At 39.9% G+C, this 19,353-nt stretch overlaps 1 protein-coding gene across 3 annotated transcripts in view; it reads left to right on the forward strand.

The window, feature by feature from the left end:
* Window positions 1–3,144: 3,144 nt before the first annotated feature.
* SPOPL (speckle type BTB/POZ protein like) overlaps window positions 3,145–19,353 on the forward strand; it is a 52,958-nt gene continuing 36,749 nt past the window's right edge. For 2 of the 3 annotated variants that reach the window (XM_070389828.1, XM_070389842.1), the window contains exon 1: window positions 3,146–3,419. The gene's annotated coding sequence lies outside the window, so the exon portion shown is untranslated. Of the gene's footprint in view, window positions 3,420–19,353 lie in introns of all 3 variants that reach the window. The other variant, XM_070389832.1, reaches the window with a different exon arrangement.

The following is a 19,353-nucleotide window of genomic DNA, read 5'->3' on the forward strand; positions in this document are numbered from 1 at the left end:
TTTAGAAAAGAGGCATAAGATGCCACAGTCACTAAAACATCAAAGTGGAGTGCACGGATAGCTTTTCAGACAGAGTCTCATAGGGCTGAGTCAAGAAGATTCAAAATCTGGTCCTCCTCTGTGTGCATTAAGCTCAGAGAAGGAATGGCTCTTCTGATCTGTGCTAACTGCCAACCTGTTATCTGCAATAAGAGTTTCCGAATCAGCCACATCCACTGAGAATCTGACTGGTTTCCTATAGAAAACTGACAGTGAGCAGCAAAATCAGTTATAATAAAGTTTCTTGGCATCTAAAGAGTTGGATGGTCATGACAGCTAACGCCTTAAGCAATGCAAACTTGATACATGACTGGAAGCTCACTATGTTCTACACCAGTGATAAAGCTGTTACTTATTTCTATATTTTTAAAAAGTCACTTATGGCAGCACTAAACTAAAACCTCTTTTAATAATCTAGTTTTCTAATAGGTATCCAACAAGTAGGAAATCAAGAAAGGAAGTTCTTTAGGGGACTGGTAATAAATCTTTAACCTATGATGATCATAGAGTGATCTTTTACTCTGCCAAACTTTTCTTTTTTGTGGGGTGGGCATGCCCCGAGACTTGTGGGAACATAGTTCCCTCCCTCAAGGATGGAACCTGGGCCCTCCACAGTGAGAGCAAGGTGTCCTAACTCCTGGATTATCAGGGAATTCCCAATCACATTTTTATTAGCATTAGTTACAAGCCATATTCAGTTCAGTTCAGTCATTCACTCATGTACGACTCTTTGTGACCCCATGGACTGCAGTACGCCAGGCCTCCTTGTCCATCATCAACTCCCAGAGTTTACTCATGTCCATTGAGTCAGTGATGCCATCCAACCATCTCATCCTCTGTCATCCCCTTCTCCTCCTGCCTTCAATCTTTCCCAACATCAGGATCTTTTCAAATGAGTCAGTTCTTCACATCAGGTGGCCAAAGTATTGAAGTTTCAGCTTCAACATCAGTCCTTCCAATGAACACCCAGGACTGATCTCCTTTAGGATCGACTGGTCGGATCTCCTTGTAGCCCAAGGGACTCTTGAGTATTCTCCAACACCACAGTTCAAAAGCATCAATTCTTCAGCACTCAGCTTTCTTTATGGTCCAACTCTTACATCCATACATGACTACTGGAAAAACCATAGCCTTGACTAGATGGACCTTTGTTGGCAAAGTAATGTGTCTGCTTCTTAATATGCTGTCTAGGTTGGTCATAACTTTCCTTCCAAGGAGTAAATATCTTTTAATTTCATGGATGCAGTCACCATCTGCAGTGGTTTTGGAGCCCCCCAAAAATAAAGTCAGCCACGGTTTCCCCATCTATTTGCCATGAAGTGATGGGACTGGATGCCATGATCTTAGTTTTCTGAATGTTGAGCTTTAAGACAACTTTTCCACTCTCCTCTTTCACTTTCATCAAGAAGCTCTTTAGTTCTTCTTCACTTTGTGCCATAAGGGTGGTGTCATCTCTTACAATTTACTGTTATTTTATCAGTGGATAAATTCACCAAATACTGGCAGAAAAAGAATGATATATCCTAATACTGCAAAAAGAGCAAGTCTAGGGGGAAGACTATAATAATACCCTGAGAAGCAATTTGACATCCTGTGGGGGCAAGTATATTGAACCACTCCCCAACTAGAATTCAGTCAAGTATCAAAAGCCACCAAGTACCACTCATTTCTTAACTCACAGTTGGAAATCTACTGAAGGATTTATTGCAGTTCAATTCCTTGAACATATTACATTTATTAGTGCATAATAATGGTCAATTAAAGAAAGTGCATGAGTGATAAGAGGTTGAGACAGCTAAAAGGCCTGGGCAAAAATTACATGTAATTTGTACTGTTTCTGTCACATACCATAAAGTTAACACACACCCACAATGAGTACAGCAAATAATAGTATCTGGTTTTCTTCATGTTTGGAGAACATGAAATTCTGCACTAATATTTCCTCTCCCTACAGTCCCCAATACATCAATGCTCATTTTCACTTCTGTTTTTTAAAGTGAAGAAGTGAAGTGAAGTCGCTCAGTCGTGTCCGACTCTTTGCGACCCCAGACTGTAGCCTACCAGGCTCCTCTGTCCAAGGGATTTTCCAGGCAATAGTACTGGAGAGGATTGCCATTTCCGTCTCCAGGGCATCTTCCAGACCCAGGGATTCTGTTTTTTAACTCTTTGCCTAAGGCAACTTTGAGACCTGATTATGCTGATCTTTTCTCCTTTCTGATAATCTGGCTAGAGCTGTTTGTATTCCACGCACGTTTTTTTGTGTTAAATACATAAATAAGATTACATTCTCTGAACTCCATGAGGCAGTCACCTCATCTCTTAAGACATTTGCTTAGCTACAGCTCTGTTTACCAACGTCCAGTCTCTGGATGCCTCCTGCTCTGCTATGCTTCTCAAGCATCCTTCAGCCGCCCCTGGGCGGACCCCTTCCCTTCCTAAGCCTGATAAGTTACGGCTCATCTCCTCCTATGGAAAAACGCTTCCACCGTGGCACTTCATTTGCCTAGCAGACTGTTGTCTTTATCCCTATTAAGAGATTGTATACTACTGTTTTGTTGTTGCTGTTTTTCCCTTTTGGCCGCGCTGAGTGGCTTGCGGGAACTTAGTTCTTCACCAGGGATGGAACCCGCGCCCCCTGCAGTGGAAGCGCAGAGTCTTAACTACTGGACCGCCCGGGAAGTCTCCATACTGCTGTTTTTGTTTTAGGAAGTCATATACTTCTGAGCTCACATTTAGTTCTGAGCGATCGGTACAAATTGTATCTTGGCTTTTCAGCCTGGTACAGCCCTAAGAAAACCGTGCGCAGAAAACAGCAGCCGCCTCTCACACTGACCCTAGGTCAATTAGATAAGCTGTTAGGGGGGATCAGTGAGTTTTTTAGAAAAGTTTTATGCTGCACTGAAGCGGGGGAGTCCCTACCAGGCGAGGCTCGGCCGGGGATGTGGAGCGCGGCAGGCTGAGAACCAGTGCCCGGCGCAAACGGCGCCGGTTACATTCAAACCACGGCGGCGGATCCGGCCCGGGCCGGAAGTGCTCGGCGCAGAAGGGGGAGGGAGGGACTGCCTCGCGAGCCGCCGCCGCTGCGCGCACGCGCGCTCGCGGGCTAGGGCTGGGGCTGGAGTCGCAACTCGGAAGCCGGGGCCCGGACGGGCCCGGAGTGGGGGGGCTGCCTGGGGGCGGGAGCAGCGGAGGCGGCCGCCCCTGGCGGCGGGTTTGTTTATCCCGGGGAAGAAGTTTAGGAGCGGGAGACAGGGGAGAAGGGCGGACTGGGGAGGAGGGATGCGGCTCGGCGGAGGCGGTCGCCACAGGGACTCGCCGCCATCACCTCAGCCGGAGAGGAGCCGCCGCTGGGACTGCCCGCCGCTACCCCTCACGTCCGGGTAGGTGCCCCTCCCCCGCCGCGGTCCCGGCCACAGCGGTGGTCGCTTGCTCCCCCCTCTTCCCTGGGACTCACCTGCACTGGAACCCAGCGGCCTCCTCCCGCATCTCGACACCCTCCTCTTCCTCGGCCCAGGACCCCCGCTCCTGAGGTGTGCCTCCCGTCCCCCGGACCTCCCTAACCTCTCGAGTGTCTACTTCCCCTGGGAATCATCCCCTCCCCCATTGACTCCCTGCTTCCTTTTATCAGGATCCCCCCGACCTTCCTCCGCAAGCCTTGCCCCTTTGCCTGGCCCAGTCTCCCCCCTTTATAAACTGTAGACCTCCGCGCCCGCCCTTTAATACCTTGTCTGTTTCCCACCCTGAGTCCTGCCTAGAGCGAGAAACTGCCCTCCACCCCCGCGTTCACGTCCATACCTCCTTATCCGAAAAGTATATACACTTGAAGTATCTCCATTACCCCGTTTCACGATGAATTCTCAGCTCTCCAGCCGGACCTCTCGGTGCCTCCACCCTGGTGGCCCTGCCCTCAATCTCCCTACCCCCAGATATGCATTGCCCTCTCAGAATTCTCTCTCACCAGGGACATCAGACGGACTCTGCGGGTCAGGGTCCACGACGTCCTGACTTACCATCTTTCTGCTCCCTCTGCCATCATTTCCCTCACTTTTGAATCTATGCATTTGTGTAACTGAATTACAGAAAGGCAAGGGGATGGGCAGGATTTTCTCCTTCAAAGCAGTAGGTCGAGTAGAAATAGGATTCACCTTCTGCTTATCCCAACTTTTGGCATCTTTCTCTGTGAATAGTGTCTTTCACAGCCAGACTTCTGAAGCTTCTGGTGCTTTGTATTTAAAAGACTCCTGGGCCTATATTATTTCATTATAATACTCATCTTCCTAGTTTTTCCATAAAACTGATGAACCTCCTGTTTCTTAGACTGGAAATTTAACTAATAAAAAAGTTCATACTTTGAAGCATTACATCTCTCCTGTCATAATGGGGAAGGTGGAATATTTCAAATTATCATCCTACTATTCTTGAGATAAATGGTGTCCAGTGCTTAAGAACTCAGACTCTAACTGAACTGTCAGGATCTAAATCCCTGCCTTTCCATCTACCATATCTGGCCTTGAGCAAGTTATTTAATCTCTCGGTGCCTCATATTCTTACAGCTGTAGAATGTGGATAGGAGTGTACTTCATAAAATGGTGGTGATAATTGCATAACTTAATTCAGGTAAGATACAACAGTGCCTGATAAAAGTTCAATAAGTGTTTTTTATCATCATTTCTTAGCTTGATTTGGCTATTGGTAGGTTAATTTTGAGAAAGGAAGTGGAGGGAAGGAAAGCTGTCTTTTGCTTTTTTTATTTTAACAGCTTTTTTGATGTAGGTATGATTCATATTTTGTTTCTGTATAAAGTAGTTCCTTCTGGTGTGAAGAGTATAGTTTTAGCTCCTTATTTTCAGGTAAGTTACCAGGCTATACGTTGTATCATTTTCAAGTTATCTATTTGGAAATTTAAAATTATCTTTGTTTTGGGAGTAACTGAAATTGTGCAGCATATTTATCATAGGGAAAAATGAGGATTTTACTGAGGAAAATTGTAGTACTACAATTAAATACTCAAAACTGATAAGATACTTCATACCTGCTTGTCCTTTATGTTGAATTGCTACTAAGGCTAGAGCTTTGGCTTCATTCAGAAGACATTGCTTTTCTCTTGTTGACGGGTTTTATTCACATGACTGTGTCTTAATGTTCCCCAAGTTTTGCTCTTTAAAATCCTGACTAATTTTGTCATATTTGCTCGCTTCCTGTGCATTGTTTTCTTGATACTTTTTTCAAACAACTCACTTCTTTGAAAAGTCCAAATAAGTTCTGTTAACTTAATGTTGTTACAAGTAGTAAAAGTTTGGAATCACAATTTGCTGTCCTAATTACACATAAAAACATGTGCATATGGAACTTTCAAATATTTTGCCTATGTATAGCTTAAAATTTTTTTTTTTTTTGTATCACCAATGGAATGTTCTTTAAACTTTGGGTGACACTGCCTCTGCTGCTTATGCTATTCCTTGACCTAGAATAACCTTTGCTCTTTCCCCTGCATATCCAAATTCTACCTATCTTCCACCTATTACTGTTTCCACATAGTTCCTGCCAACATTGGTTTCTATTTCTTGGCTTTCCTACTGTCTGTATTCTGCATTTTTGGCTTTAAATAATATAGACTCCCCAGTTCAAGAAAAATGAATCTGGTAGAATCATACTTTTAAAGTTCATAGAAACTTTGAAGGGGTGGAATGAAATTAACAATTAGTAGCTACTTTGTGCTAAGCACTATTCCTTTGGTTTTGAAAAGAACCATTCTTTCCAAAAATATTTAATGAGCACCTACATCATGCAGTCCATGGGGTCGCTAAGAGTCGGACACAACTAGGCAACTTCGCTTTCACTTTTCATCTCATGCATTGGAGAAGGAAATGGCAACCCACTCCAGTGTTCTTGCCAGGAGAATCCCAGGGACGGGGGAGCCTGGTAGGCTACCGTCTATGGGGTCACACAGAGTCGGACACAACTGAAGTGACATAGCATAGCATAGCATACATCATGCCAGACTTTGGGGAATACAAAAGAGCAGCCCTTTTCAGCAGGGGTTCCAGTAACTATCGGGCCCTATTGCTCTAAAGCATCCAAAGTATGTAATGAATTAAACTGCTCTTCAATGCACCTAGATTGGTGCTAGCTCTGCCCTATGCTTGAGAAAGAACTGAGGAAATAGTCACTTAACTCAGTTTCTGTAGGGTTTAAGTCCTCTGAGAAAAGTTCTATTAGAGAATAATAATACGGACTTTTTTTTTTTGTAATTTATATCTTAATGTGGCACTGACAGACAGTAAGCAAGCAAGAAGATAAAAGTATCTTCTAAGAGCACTAGTAAAATGTTAAAGATAATGATAATCACTAATACTTCTAAAGCACTGGGCCAGCCATTCTTTCAAATGATTTATATATATTAACTTGTTTAAACCTCAGCAATCCCCCTTTGAAGAGCCTTAATTATATTTCCGTTTCACAAATAAGGAACCTGAGAATCAGATTACTTCCACAAAATCACACAGCCTAAGTAAGCAGTGGAGCCAGGTCATATGGTTGTAGAGTCTATTATCCTTTGTTGCCTCTCAGATCTTCCAATTCTTCGTTGGTTACTTTAAACAAGATTCTTCACCTTTCTGGAAAAAAAAATTTATTTTGTAAAAATCTCAGCAATGGGGTTTACCTGTCTTTTGTAATTAATCCTAGGGGTAGTGGGAAGCCATTGGAGAATGTCAAACAGCTGAATAAGTTGCTTAAATTTTTGCTTTAAAACCATCACTTGGCCGCTCTGTTGAGGACATATTGGAGATAAGCAATAGTAAAAGCAAGGAGACCAGTTAGGCCAGTGCTTCTCAAACTTATCTGCGGTAAAGGATCTGTTTTGTTTTGTTTTACTTTATAGTTTGTGTGGTATTTTGGTAATGTACAATAAAATGGATATTGTGGCAGTGTCTGTCAAATTGCTCTAAAAATTTCTGAGTGCTCTCTGTTGCTGTATTTACCTTGTGTCACACCAGTAACAGAGTTTGTGGATCAGTATGGGTCCACAGATCACACTTTGAGCAGAACTGAATTCAGCTATTTTTGTAATTTAAACAAAAGGTAATGAAATCTTGGTCCAGACTTGGCAGTGATAAAGTAGCTAAATTCAACAAATATTTGAGAAGTAAAGTTAATAGAATTAGGTGGTGGATTCGATTTGGAGGTCTAAGGAGAGGAGAAGGCTGATTTCCAGGGTTGGTGGTTCTTGTGCCTAATACAGGGGAATACTGGGGAGAGGAGAGCAGTTTTGTGTTAGTTTCTGGTAATGGAGGACATGCTGATTGTAGTTCAGTGGGGAATAATCAGTATATAGCTGTTAGTGGATGTCTTAATGTGGAAGGTGGGGGATGAGATTGCCTAAGCAGAAAGTACATAGAGAAGATACAGGAATGTGGCCCCCTACGACTCTTCAGTATTTAACATTGAGAAGAAGAAATGGAGCAAAGGGGACAGAGAAGATATAGCCAGAGGTTGAAGGAGATTTTCCTTAGCAACACTGAAGCCAAGGCAATAGACCAAAAAAGGAGGGTGTGGCTAATCTATGTTGATTGAAGCTGAGAAATCAATTAAGTTGGAAATTAGAACACAGGGCTTCCCTGGTGGCTCAGTGGTAGAGAATCCACCTACCAATATGGGAGATGCAGGTTTGATCTGTGGGTCAGGAAGATCCCCTGGAGAAGAAAATGGTTAACCCACTTCAGTATGCTTGCCTGGGAAATCCTATGGACACAGGAGCCTGGTGGGCTGCAGTTCATGGGGTCACAAAAGAGTGAGACGTGACCTAATGACTTAAACAACAACAAAGAGTACACATTGTATTTTATGGGCAAAACATTTTATGTCTCGGTTGCCTGTCCCTCCATAAACTATTTGATTATGAATTTTGTTTTTTGTTTTTTGAATTTTGTTCATTTAACTGTCTGCCAAAGCAACAGTTACAGATTTAGGGTAAAATGTTATCTATAACATGAGCCATGTCTTCCTTCCTGAGCTCAGAGCCATGTTTCTGTTTATCACTATCTGGGTGTTCTATAAGCATCTCAAACTCATTCATTCATTCATTTAGAATATATTCAAATAGAATATAGTTTTTAAGTACTATTTATCAAGTATTAACTATTATTAGAGTTTTCGAAATTCACTTAGACCTCAGAGTCTAGGGGCAATGGACAGTTAAATGTTGTGTAGTGTGATTAGTGCTATCATAGCAGTTTATTCAGGTTGCCTTGTAAGCAGAGAGAAGGTGCCTTAGGGAAAGCTTTCAAAAGAAAGTAGACCATTGGGCAGTACATTTTGGAAGGACAAATAGAGGGATGGAAAGGGCAATGCAGGGGTAGAGGAGTTTATTTTGAAAGCTTGCAAAGGCAAGGGATTGTGGCTGTCACGTATGGGTGCTAGATGAGAGAGTTTGGCCATACTATCCAGAAGTTTGTTTCTTGAACTTGAACATCTTTCTGTTCGCTGTTTTGATTAATATCATCACTACCTATTTAGCCACCAAGCATGGAGATAGCTTCTGAATACCTTCAAAACATAAGGATTTTCTTTGTTATTGTCCTAGGTGGTGTTTTGTTTTTGCTGGTTAGCTTTATATTTTATAACCTATATTTATAGGATCATTAAGTAACTGATAGTATAACTTGAATATTTTGGTTATATTTTAATGGTTTTCTTTTTTTGGATGGGAGAAATTTTATACATACAACTTTTTCTCAGATTTAGAGAATTAAAATTAAGGCCTTGGTAAGGATTGCTAGGAGTTTACTCCTATCCATCAGATATATGGTCAGTGATCATACTTTGGGTCTCAGTGGAATAATAGCAGTCCCCTGATACCGTAAATGCTATTTTAGATAGTCTAAATGGTTATATCATAGTAGAACACAGTTTATTTTCAGGGATTCCTTCACAAAGAATGTTGTAATTGGCAAAACCTTAGTTGACAAGAAACAAGTGTATTAGAAAGAGAAATTATGTTAAGATGGGCTTTGTTGTTGTTCAGTCACTAAGTTGAGTCCGACTCTTTGATTTCAGTTCACTCAGTTGTGTCTGACTCAACCCCATGGACTGCAGCACACCAGGCCTCCCTGTCCCTCACCAATTCCCAGAGTTTACTCAAACTCATGTCCATTGAGTAGGTGATGCCATCCAACCATCTTATCCTCTGTTGTCCTCTTCTCCTGCCTTCAATCTTTCCCAGCATCAGGGTCTTTGCAAGTGTGTCAGTTCTTCACATCAGGTGGCCAAAGTATTGAAATACTGACTCTTTGCAACCCCATGAACTGCAGCATACAAGGCTCCTCTGTCCTCCACTATCTCCCAGAGTTTGCTCAAGTTCATGCCTGTTACATCAACCATCTCATCCTCTGCCGTCCTCTTCTCCTTTTGCCAGCATCAGGGAGCTCTTTTCCAGTGAATATTCAGGATTGGTTTCCTTTAGGATTGACTGGTTTGATCTCCTTGCAGTCCAAGGGACTCGAAAGCGTCTTCTCCAGCAACACAGTTCGAAAGCATCAATTCTTCGACACTCAGCCTTCTTTATGGTTTACCAACACAGTAAATAAAGGTTCTAGAAGACATCTGTTTTAAAAAAAACAGGATAGTCTCTATCAAAAATTTTGCTTCTGATAACCTTTCTTAAGTTTTTGTAGAAACATCATTAGATTATTCTAATCTGCTAAGGCAGTCTTCCTTCTATTTTATATTAAGAAAATTGTAACTTAAAAAAAAGTGCTTTTATTAGTTCCTTCTGTCTTTTGCTCCTCTTCTCCCTGGCTTTTAGTTTTTTAAATCTTAATAAATTCTTGGACGACAACTATATATTTTTTGTATATTATGGTTCTTACAGGTACACTTTCCCAAGTCTTTTATTTATATATACATATGTAGAACTCTTCAGATATTCTTCAGACTTACCTACATGTTCTAAATGAGGACAGGATAATTATTAGCATTAAATTCTGAATTATATAACTATGTGAAATAGAACTTTACATACATAAAAAATAGTTTTTTAAAAATTTGATCTACAGATATAAAATAGCATTGCCTCAAACTATGGCTGGGATAGGTTGTTTATACACTTAAAGCATAAGTAATATAGGAATAAAAATAATTAAGAATAACGGATACAAAAGAAGAGAGGTTTCACTCTGCTATTAGGTGATGCAGTATCTCAGAGGTTGTAGTGTAACTGAAAAGTAGTATGAGGCTTTTAAAATATTATTTGAAATTTAATACACCATTAAAGAAGATACCATTGTTTCCTGTCTGGGTATATTTACAGAACAAATTTTCAGTTTTGTGAAAGTTCATTTCCCTCCTGCCCTATCAAAATTAAGTGATTTTTAAGGTAAAGTGTACAGTTGGGTTTTTTTTAATTGAATTTTTTAGTTGTAATCTGGATGCAGTTTTGGTGTTTTAGTGGGAAATTACCCTGAAAGGTAGCTTTAACCACTAAGACAAAAGCAGACAAAGAAAAAATTGAACATTATTCATCCTGAAATTATCAAGGCAAATATTGACAGGAATATTTAAATAAATTGAATTTTTAAAAAACATTTGTTTATGGACTACACTAGTTCTTTTTTGCTGTGTGTGGGCTTTCTCTAGTTAAAGCAAGTGGAGCTACTCTTGGTTGCAGTGTGTGGGCTTCTCATTGGTGGCTTTTCTTGGTGTGGAGCACAGGCCCTAGGCACACGGGCTTCGCTCGTTGCAGCACATGGACTCAATAATTTCAGCTTGCCGGCTCGAGAGTTGGGGGCTCAGTAGTTATGGTGCAGGGGCTTACTTGCTCCGCAGCTTGTGGAATCCTCCCAGATCAGGGATCAAACCCATTTCCCTTGTTTTGGCAGGCAGATTCCTATGCACTGTACCACCAGGGAAGTCCTGAATGAATTGAACTTTATTTAAATTTTTTTGGTGGCCACTCTTAGGATCAGTTTAAACGTTTGTTAAGCAGTTAGCTATGCAATATGGCCATTAAGTTTAACATGTCCAGTTTTGTTAGAGTAGTTCAAGTAGGGTATGGGCATACACTGAGCGTATTTGATCAGTTCTGGTTGCATTCAAAGTATATTTTTTAAAAAACTGAAGAAACTTAGGTGAGCATTTTTATCAGTGGCGTTTGAGAACTGGCTTGAATCAAGTGGTACTGGTGAGGTATCTTGATTTATGCTTTCCTGTTGATTTTATTTTCTCAGGTATCTCATTTTGGCTGTTATTTTGGCTGCCAGCTTTTTTCCCACCCAAAATTCTTTATTTTTTCATCAAATTGTATAATGAAACTAGTTATTTTTCCCTAGCAGTATATAACCAGGTTAGTTCAATGTGGGCCTGAGAAAGTGACAACTTACTCCAGTGGAATTTACCTTACGTTTACCTGGAATTTTGTCATAGATCATTTTGGGGAAGAAATACCCTTTTTAAAGCCCCTGTACCAGACCTGTGAGGTAATTTAGATATTTTGTCTTACTTACTTAGCACTAACCCATGAGGGCCACAGCTTTTGAAGTGTACTTGCCAGCAGTTACCAGATGCACTGTTGTTTTATGTGTGCCAGAGAGAGAGCACTGTCAGTTGCAGTTGTAAAATGCCATCAGTTTCAGACATACTAAAATATATGTATATAAAAAGATGGGTATCTTAGAATTTGTGAAATGTGCCGTTAGTGCTGTTTCACTTTGTGGTTATCACCCAAGATCATCAACATAACTAGCCTCCCAACATCAAGTGAAGTCAGGATAAATTTAGTTTTACTTTACCTCAGAGATCTCTAGGCAGTATAGAAGTTAAGAGTGCATCCAGTCTGCTTTTTAATAGCTATCTGACTTTAGGTAGGTTACTTAGCGTCTCTGCCTCAGTATTCTTATCTGTAAAATGGAAAGGATCACCGTACCTACCTTGTAAGAGTTGTTATAAGAACCAAATGAGTTTTATTTACATTTAGAGTAATGCTTTCCACATAAATCACTTTGTGTAAATGTTGGTTAATTAAAAACAGTTAATTAAATAAGATTCTTATTCTTAATCTAAGAATAAGGAGATGCTTAAAAGGAAGGGGGAAAGGATCTAATAGTTCATTATTATTTTGTGCATACAACAGAGATTAAAAGTATTTTACTAATTTGTCTTTGAAAGTCTAATGTATTCGTAAGATTGCAGTCTTGACGATTTTGATACTTAAATTCATAAAAATAATACCACTGTATAAGGATTCAGTGAAATCCGCTTTCCTTTCTGTTATGACATATTTAATCAGAATATTGATGTGCTGTGACAGATGTCTTAAATATAACCTGTTATATACTTGTGATTCCTGTCAACCTCATAAGGAATTCATTCAGAAATGTTTTTAAGAGTTTCAATATTAAAGAACTGTATTTAAGACATCTGGCTTCTGCACTGTGAAATATATGGAGGAAAAGTTTTTATTTTTATATATGAGGCAGTTTTTATTTTAGAAGTTTTAATATGTACGTGATTTTGTTGCTTCACTTTTTTTTTTTTTTTGGCCGTACCAGGTGGCATGTGGGATCCTACTTCCCCGACCAGGGATCAAACCCGTGCTCCCGCCCCCCCCAGCATTGGAAGCACAGTTTTAACCTCTGTACTGCCAGAGAAGTTCCTATTGCTTCATATTTTTTTAGGTTTATTTCTTTCTTTTTGGCTGCACTGGGTCTTCCTTCTTGAGCCAGGGCTCGCTCTAGTTGAGGGGCTACACTCTGTTTGCAGTGTATGGGCTTCTCACTGCAGTGGCTTTTCTTGTTGGGGAGCATAGGCTCTAGGTGCACAGGATTCAGTGGTTGCAGCACGTGGGCTTAGTTGCTCTGTGGCATATGGGATCTTCCTGGACCTGGGCTTAGTTGCTCTGTGCCATATGGGATCTTCCTGGACCTGGGCTTAGTTGCTCTGTGCCATATGGGATCTTCCTGGACCAGGGATCAAATTCGTGTCCTGTGCATTGGCAGGTGGGCTCTCAGCCACTGGACCACCGGAGAAGTTCCTTGTTGCTTCATTTGAGATTTAGAGTCTTGTCATTTACCCTGATGTAAAAATAAGCCCTTCCTTTGAGCTTCTTGGTATTTCCCCTTTTGCCTTGTTTTTATTTCTTTTTGTTTTACACTCACATCATTCATTTATTCCATAAATTGACCAACTGTTAAATGCTGGATTCTGTATTTCAGTAATGAATTGGAAATAGCCCTTGACCTGGAAGACTCACTATTTGGGATTTATTACTACTGTTTAGTCATTCAGTGCATAGGCACAGTACTGAAGACTTGATATATCCACTCTTCTTGTTTCAATCCTCGTAACTACCCTGCTAGGATAGGTCATTACTTTTCAAATGTTTCCATTAAATAAATGGCAGAGAAGAGTGCCCTTTTAGGTGGTGAAGATCTGAGTGTGGACAAGGTAATGTGGAGAGGGAGAGCTTTGGTGTTAAAATTCTTTTCAGATTAGTGTCTTGTCCTAAAAATGATTTGACTGTTGCATTCTGTTACCCTAATATAGCCTTCTTTGTTTTAATGTAGAAATGGTTTAGATTAGCATGAGGGAGGATTTTTTTTTTCAAGTGTTCTATCCCAGTTTTGGCATGGAGGAGAGGTGGCACTGGGAATCAGATTGTGTTATAAATGTTTAGCCATCAAAGTTGCTTATTTATTATATATTGATTTGTTTTTCCAATTTTAGGTAGACTTTTATTGGAATGTAACATACGTTCATGGACATGCATGTAACATCATACAGCAACAACACCCTTGTGTATGCCTTCTTAAATCAATTTTTATGTGATCCATCGGTATAGTGTGGTAGCTTCTTCATTCTCTTTCTATTGTATTCCATCCTGTTGTATGACTGTGTATATATAAATACTGTAATTTATCCCTTCTACTGTTGATGAACATCTTGGTGGTTTCCAGTTTTGAGTCACAATGCCTAATATCCCTATATTCTTGTACATATCTTTTGCTGCACATGTGCACATAATTGCTGTAGTAGAATTTTTGGATCATATGTGCTTTTGTTCCATTTCAGTTTATATTACTCAGTGTTTCCAAAGTGTCTTTTCAATAGTGAATGAGGGTTCTATTTGTCCCACATACTCTGCAACATTTGCTTGATATTGTTTGATTTATTTAGCTGTGCTGGTGGTTGTAAAGTGGTATGGCTAGTTTTTCAAAATATATGTGATTCCTTTCTTCAGGCATACTCACATACCCCTCCCGTGTGCACACCAAAGGAAAATAGAGACTTGTATAAAACTCATCAAATGATTCTGGTTGCCTTGTCAGTTGGTAAGATGCAGAGTATAAAACAATTGTAAGTATAATTTAAGGAAAATAATGCTGTCATGAAAATTGCAGCTTCACTATATAGTCTACTGACTTTCTGATAAATGGTGCATTTCTGCCTAGCTGTTGCTAAACATGGGAAAGGTTTTAGGATTTTGCAAGCTGGCAAAAAGTTCTGTAGGCCCTTTTATTGAGTTAGTCTGTAGGATTGCCCCAAAGCTCTAATTATGCAATGCTGAAATGCACTTGCTCTTGACTGTCTACCCAGATTGTAGGTTGTGTTCATTCATTTTGTGAGGTTTTGCTGCCCCTTAAATAAAGGAAGTGCTGTCTACACAGCCAAGCTTACTCAATTTTCAGAACTTGAAAGTTGAGCAAATTTTACCAAATGCTCACAGCTTGCTATGTTGTTTTAGACTTAATTTTCTGTTATATGTGAAATCTTTCTTGTGTCACAGAAGACAGTATTGCTACTAGTATTTTTTTTTTTTAATTATCAGATTGTATAGCAAATACCAAGGATGTGACAAATATTTTTACTTGTGTATCTTTTTGAGGCTTAGGATGTGGTAAGTCTCTTCTCATGCCCCAGTGAATATAGATCATGTTAGAATCATATGTAGGGAAGCACCATTCCTGTATCTTTCAGAAACCATAATTAGTTGTTGATTTCTTCCATTAAAACACTCATAGAGATTCATAACTGCAGATGAACTCATAGTTTTCCCTTTTTAACATTGTCTTAGGCATTTGTAGAGCTAGTATTTTAATATCTGATCTTATTTTTTAACTGCTACAAAGTACTGTTCCTGGGTAGTGCAGCTCTTTGATTAATACTGGTGCTCTACATATTCTTGACTAGCTACTGATTTGCTAGTCATAAGAATCTTGAAATTATTAGCTTATCATGAGAAGAGCTGAGATGGCATTCATGTAGTTAAAGTGTTCTCTTGAAGGTATAAGAACATCTATTTTGCAAAGCTTTTCCTTGAGAGGTCAGGGCTGGTGGGTAGATGGCAATAGCCTCCTTTTATATACTCTAGGTTGACCATGTGTTACATCATTTCAAAAACACTGAATTAAAACCCAGGGTCTCTTAACACAGTGTTCTTCATGGATCAGCTTCATTTCTTTCTCTTTCAACTTCTTTCTCTTTGTCTGCCCCCTTCCCCCCTTTTTTTTTTCCATCTTTTTTTGCCTCTGTAAACTAAGCAGCTATACGAAATGTTTTCCTTTAAGGAGGATTAAGCCATTTTAATGGTTATAGACATGCAGGATATAAAGATATAGACAATTTCTTTCCCCTAGATTTTATAATTTAAGAGTTCCTAAAAGTTGTAGTTCCTCATATCTTTCTCAAAGATGATGATTTTTCCTAATTTTGTCTAGGTTAGTACTAGTTTATGTCTTCTGTCCCAGCATCTTGTCTGACTTAACATTTGTAATGTCTAATTTTTAATGAAATATTGTTAACAACTGCTTTAAAATAAGCCTTAGTAGTTTGGTAGAATTTTTATTTCTAGCTGCTGCCATGGTGTGGTCTAGTGATAGGTAAGAGACATGTGTAATAGTGAGGTCTGTCTTAACAGGTGGTAAAATTTTAAGTACTCCTCTCTTTCCCGAACCCATCTCAGATACATTATAACCAGTGACAGTATCAGGGTGGGGCTCTCCATGATTAGAAGTGGGCTTGGACATTAATGATAAGGAGCAATTAACTCCTCTTGGTCTCAGGTGATGGTAAGAGACTTGATGCCTCTGCCTTCATCTCTTTGGGCACCAGCCTGTTGTTCCATGTTCATGCAGCTTACAAGATTCATGAAATTAGAATGATGGCAGCAAGTGGTATCAGTGGAAAATTGTAGGTTATATAAGCTGAAATTGTGATTGAGTGGTCCTGGAATAGAATGGGTAAGCAGCATTTTTTAGTAGAGCTTTGTGTGATGGTGGAAGGGTTCAATGATCCCCACATTCCATCATTGGTAGCCTTTGGTCACTTGCATCTATTGAGCACTGAAAATGAGTCTAGTACAACTGAGGAGCTGAATTTCTAGTTTAAATATTTTGTTATTTGGTAAGACTTTTTTATTAGCAGTTCTACTTGAGCTGCTTTAGCTAGGTATTTGCCTCCCTGACCTTATCTATGTTTCTTCACTGCCTGGCTGATTTAGGTTCTTAATGAATGTTTGCTCACTAAATGCTAGATGAACGTGAAATTGTTCCAGTGTCCTGGAATTCTAGAACAAAGAACATTGCTTCAGTTCAGTTCAGTCTGTTCAGTTGCTCAGTCGTGTCTGACTCTTTGTGACCCCATGAATTGCAGCACGCTAGGCCTCCCTGTCCATCACCAACTCCTGGAGTTCATTCAAACTCACGTCCATCGAGTCGGTGATGTTATCCAGCCGTCTTATCCTCTGTCATCCCCTTCTCCTCCTGCCCCCAATCCCTCCCAGCATCAGAGTCTTTTCCAATGAGTCAACACTTCGCCTGAGGTGGCCAAAGTACTGGAGTTTCAGCTTTAGCATCATTCCTTCCAAAGAACACCCAGGACTGATCTCCTTAGACACTTTTTAAAAAGTGACTTGAAAACTAATAAAAGTAAACTACTGTGTTTTGTTTTTGGCCATGCCACTTGGTTTACAAAATTTTAGTTCTCCCACTAGGAATTGAGCCCTGGCCATCAGCAGTGAAAGCACGAGTCTTAACCACTGGTTCACCAGGCAGTTGCCATGTTTTTTACTGTAATTAAATGAGAAGAAGGAGAACTTTGAAGAAAAATGACTTATGATTTTTAAAAAATAATACCTTGTGGAGGCTAAAGCTTTAATCAAATGTTTATTCATATTTTCCTAAAATAAAAGAGATGAGGGGAAGAGTAGGAAAAAGGAGAGGGAAGGGAGGAAATACAGCTTTTATTATGGATGAATGTTTTAGGACTCAGATAAATCTGAACAATGCCTAGGGTTAATGTAAGTGGATCAAGAATTGGCAACTAACTGTGCAGAAACTACAGTAAGTATTTTACGGACCTTATCTCTTAACACTCATTATATTCTTTCTGAATGAAAAATTATTCCCTTTCTGAGGATGAGAAAGGTAAGGGCCAGAATGAGAAAGTAACTTGTTCAAGAGTTATAAAATCTAAAAAAGTTTTTTTTTTTTAATTTGCATTATGTCATGTACAGATCTTTTCCTTTGTGTCCATTTTGATGAGTTTTGACAGGTATATTCACCTATGTAACAACAGCCCAATCAAGATATAGGATCATTTCCATTACTCCAGAAAGTTCTCTTGAAGATTATGCAATTTTTAAGAGACACTTTGGGCATCAGTTTATCTTTGTACAGCTACACCTCCATGTTACTTGCATTAAAAGGGAGGTGGAAGCTGTTAGAGATAAGCAGTGTGAGAGCAGCAGCATTCATAGCTCAGTAATAGCTGATGAAGAGCCAAATGATAAAGGTTAAAAAAGCAAAAACAACCTCAAAAACATATTAAGGCAAATTTAACTGTTCTTCATAATTCATGAGATTATTACTATTTTGTAAACTAGTTCTATTTTTGAATTTTATATGAGTACTCATACACATTGAACCAATTTATTGAGTGCTTTCTGTGTACCAGGCACTATATTAGGTGTTGTCTATACAGTCTCATTCAATATAGCAGTCATTTGAGATATTACCATTTATTATTCCCAATTTACAAACAAGAAAAATGAGACCCAGAGAACTTACACAGCTGCAGGATTTTTACCCAAGTCTAAAATCAGAAACCAAATTCTTAACCCTGATGGTGTTCTGTCTATTATTCTATAATACTAAATGCTACCTGGTACTTTGATTTTTAGGAGGCAACAAATGATATGCTGTCTAGTAAATATGTAATACTTTTCCAGTCAGTCAGTTCAGTCGCTCAGTCGTGTCCAACTCTTTGCGACCCCATGAATCGCAGCACGCCAGGCCTCTCTGTCCATCACCAACTCCCAGAGTTCACTCAAATTCACATCCATCGACTCGGTGATGCCATCCAGCCATCTCATCCTCTGTCGTCCCCTTCTCCTCCTGCCCCCAATCCCTCCCAGCATCAGAGTCTTTTCCAGTGAGTCAACTCTTCGCATGAGGTGGCCAAAGTACTGGAGCTTCAGCTTTAGAATCATTCTCTCCAAAGAACACCCAGGGCTGATCTCCTTCAGAATGGACTGGTTGGATCTCCTTGCAGTCCAAGGGACTCTCAAGAGTCTTGTCCAACACCACAGTTCAGAAGCATCAATTCTTCAGTGCTCAGCTTTCTTCACAGTCCAACTCTCACATCCACATGTGACCACTGGAAAAACCATAGCCTTGACTAGACGGACCTTTGTTGGCAAAGTAATGTCTTTGCTTTTCATTATGCTATCTAGGTTGGTCATAACTTTTCTTCCAAGGAGCAAGCGTCTTTTAATTTCATGGCTGCAGTCACCATCTGCAGTGATTTTGGAGTCCAGAAAAAATAAAGTCTGACACTGTTTCCACTGTTTCCCCATCTATTTGCCATGAAGTGATGGGACCAGATACCATGATCTTCGTTTTCTGAATATTGAGCTTTAAGCCAACTTTTTCACTCTCCTCTTTCACTTTCATCAAGAGGCTTTTTAGTTCCTCTTCACTTTCTGCCATAAGGGTGGTGTCATCTGCATATCTGAGGTTATTGCTATTTCTCCTGGCAATCTTGATTCCAGCCTGTGCTTCTTCCAGCCCAGTGTTTCTCATGATGTACTCTGCATAGAAGTTAAATAAGCAGGGTGACAATATACAGCCTTGACGTACTCCTTTTCCTAGTTGGAACCAGTCTGTTGTTCCATGTCCAGTTCTAACTGTTGCTTCCTGACCTGCATATAGTTGACTTCAAATCTAGTCAGTATGTCTTTGCTTAGTATATGCCATCTTATACAATAGGCAGTAGTTATGTAAAGTTGAAAATAGAATCATCTCAAGGAGTTCTTCCTGTTTG

The sequence above is a fragment of the Bos mutus genome, chromosome 2, assembly GCF_027580195.1.
Source record: "Bos mutus isolate GX-2022 chromosome 2, NWIPB_WYAK_1.1, whole genome shotgun sequence".
In the NCBI taxonomy this organism is placed as follows: Eukaryota; Metazoa; Chordata; class Mammalia; order Artiodactyla; family Bovidae; genus Bos; species Bos mutus.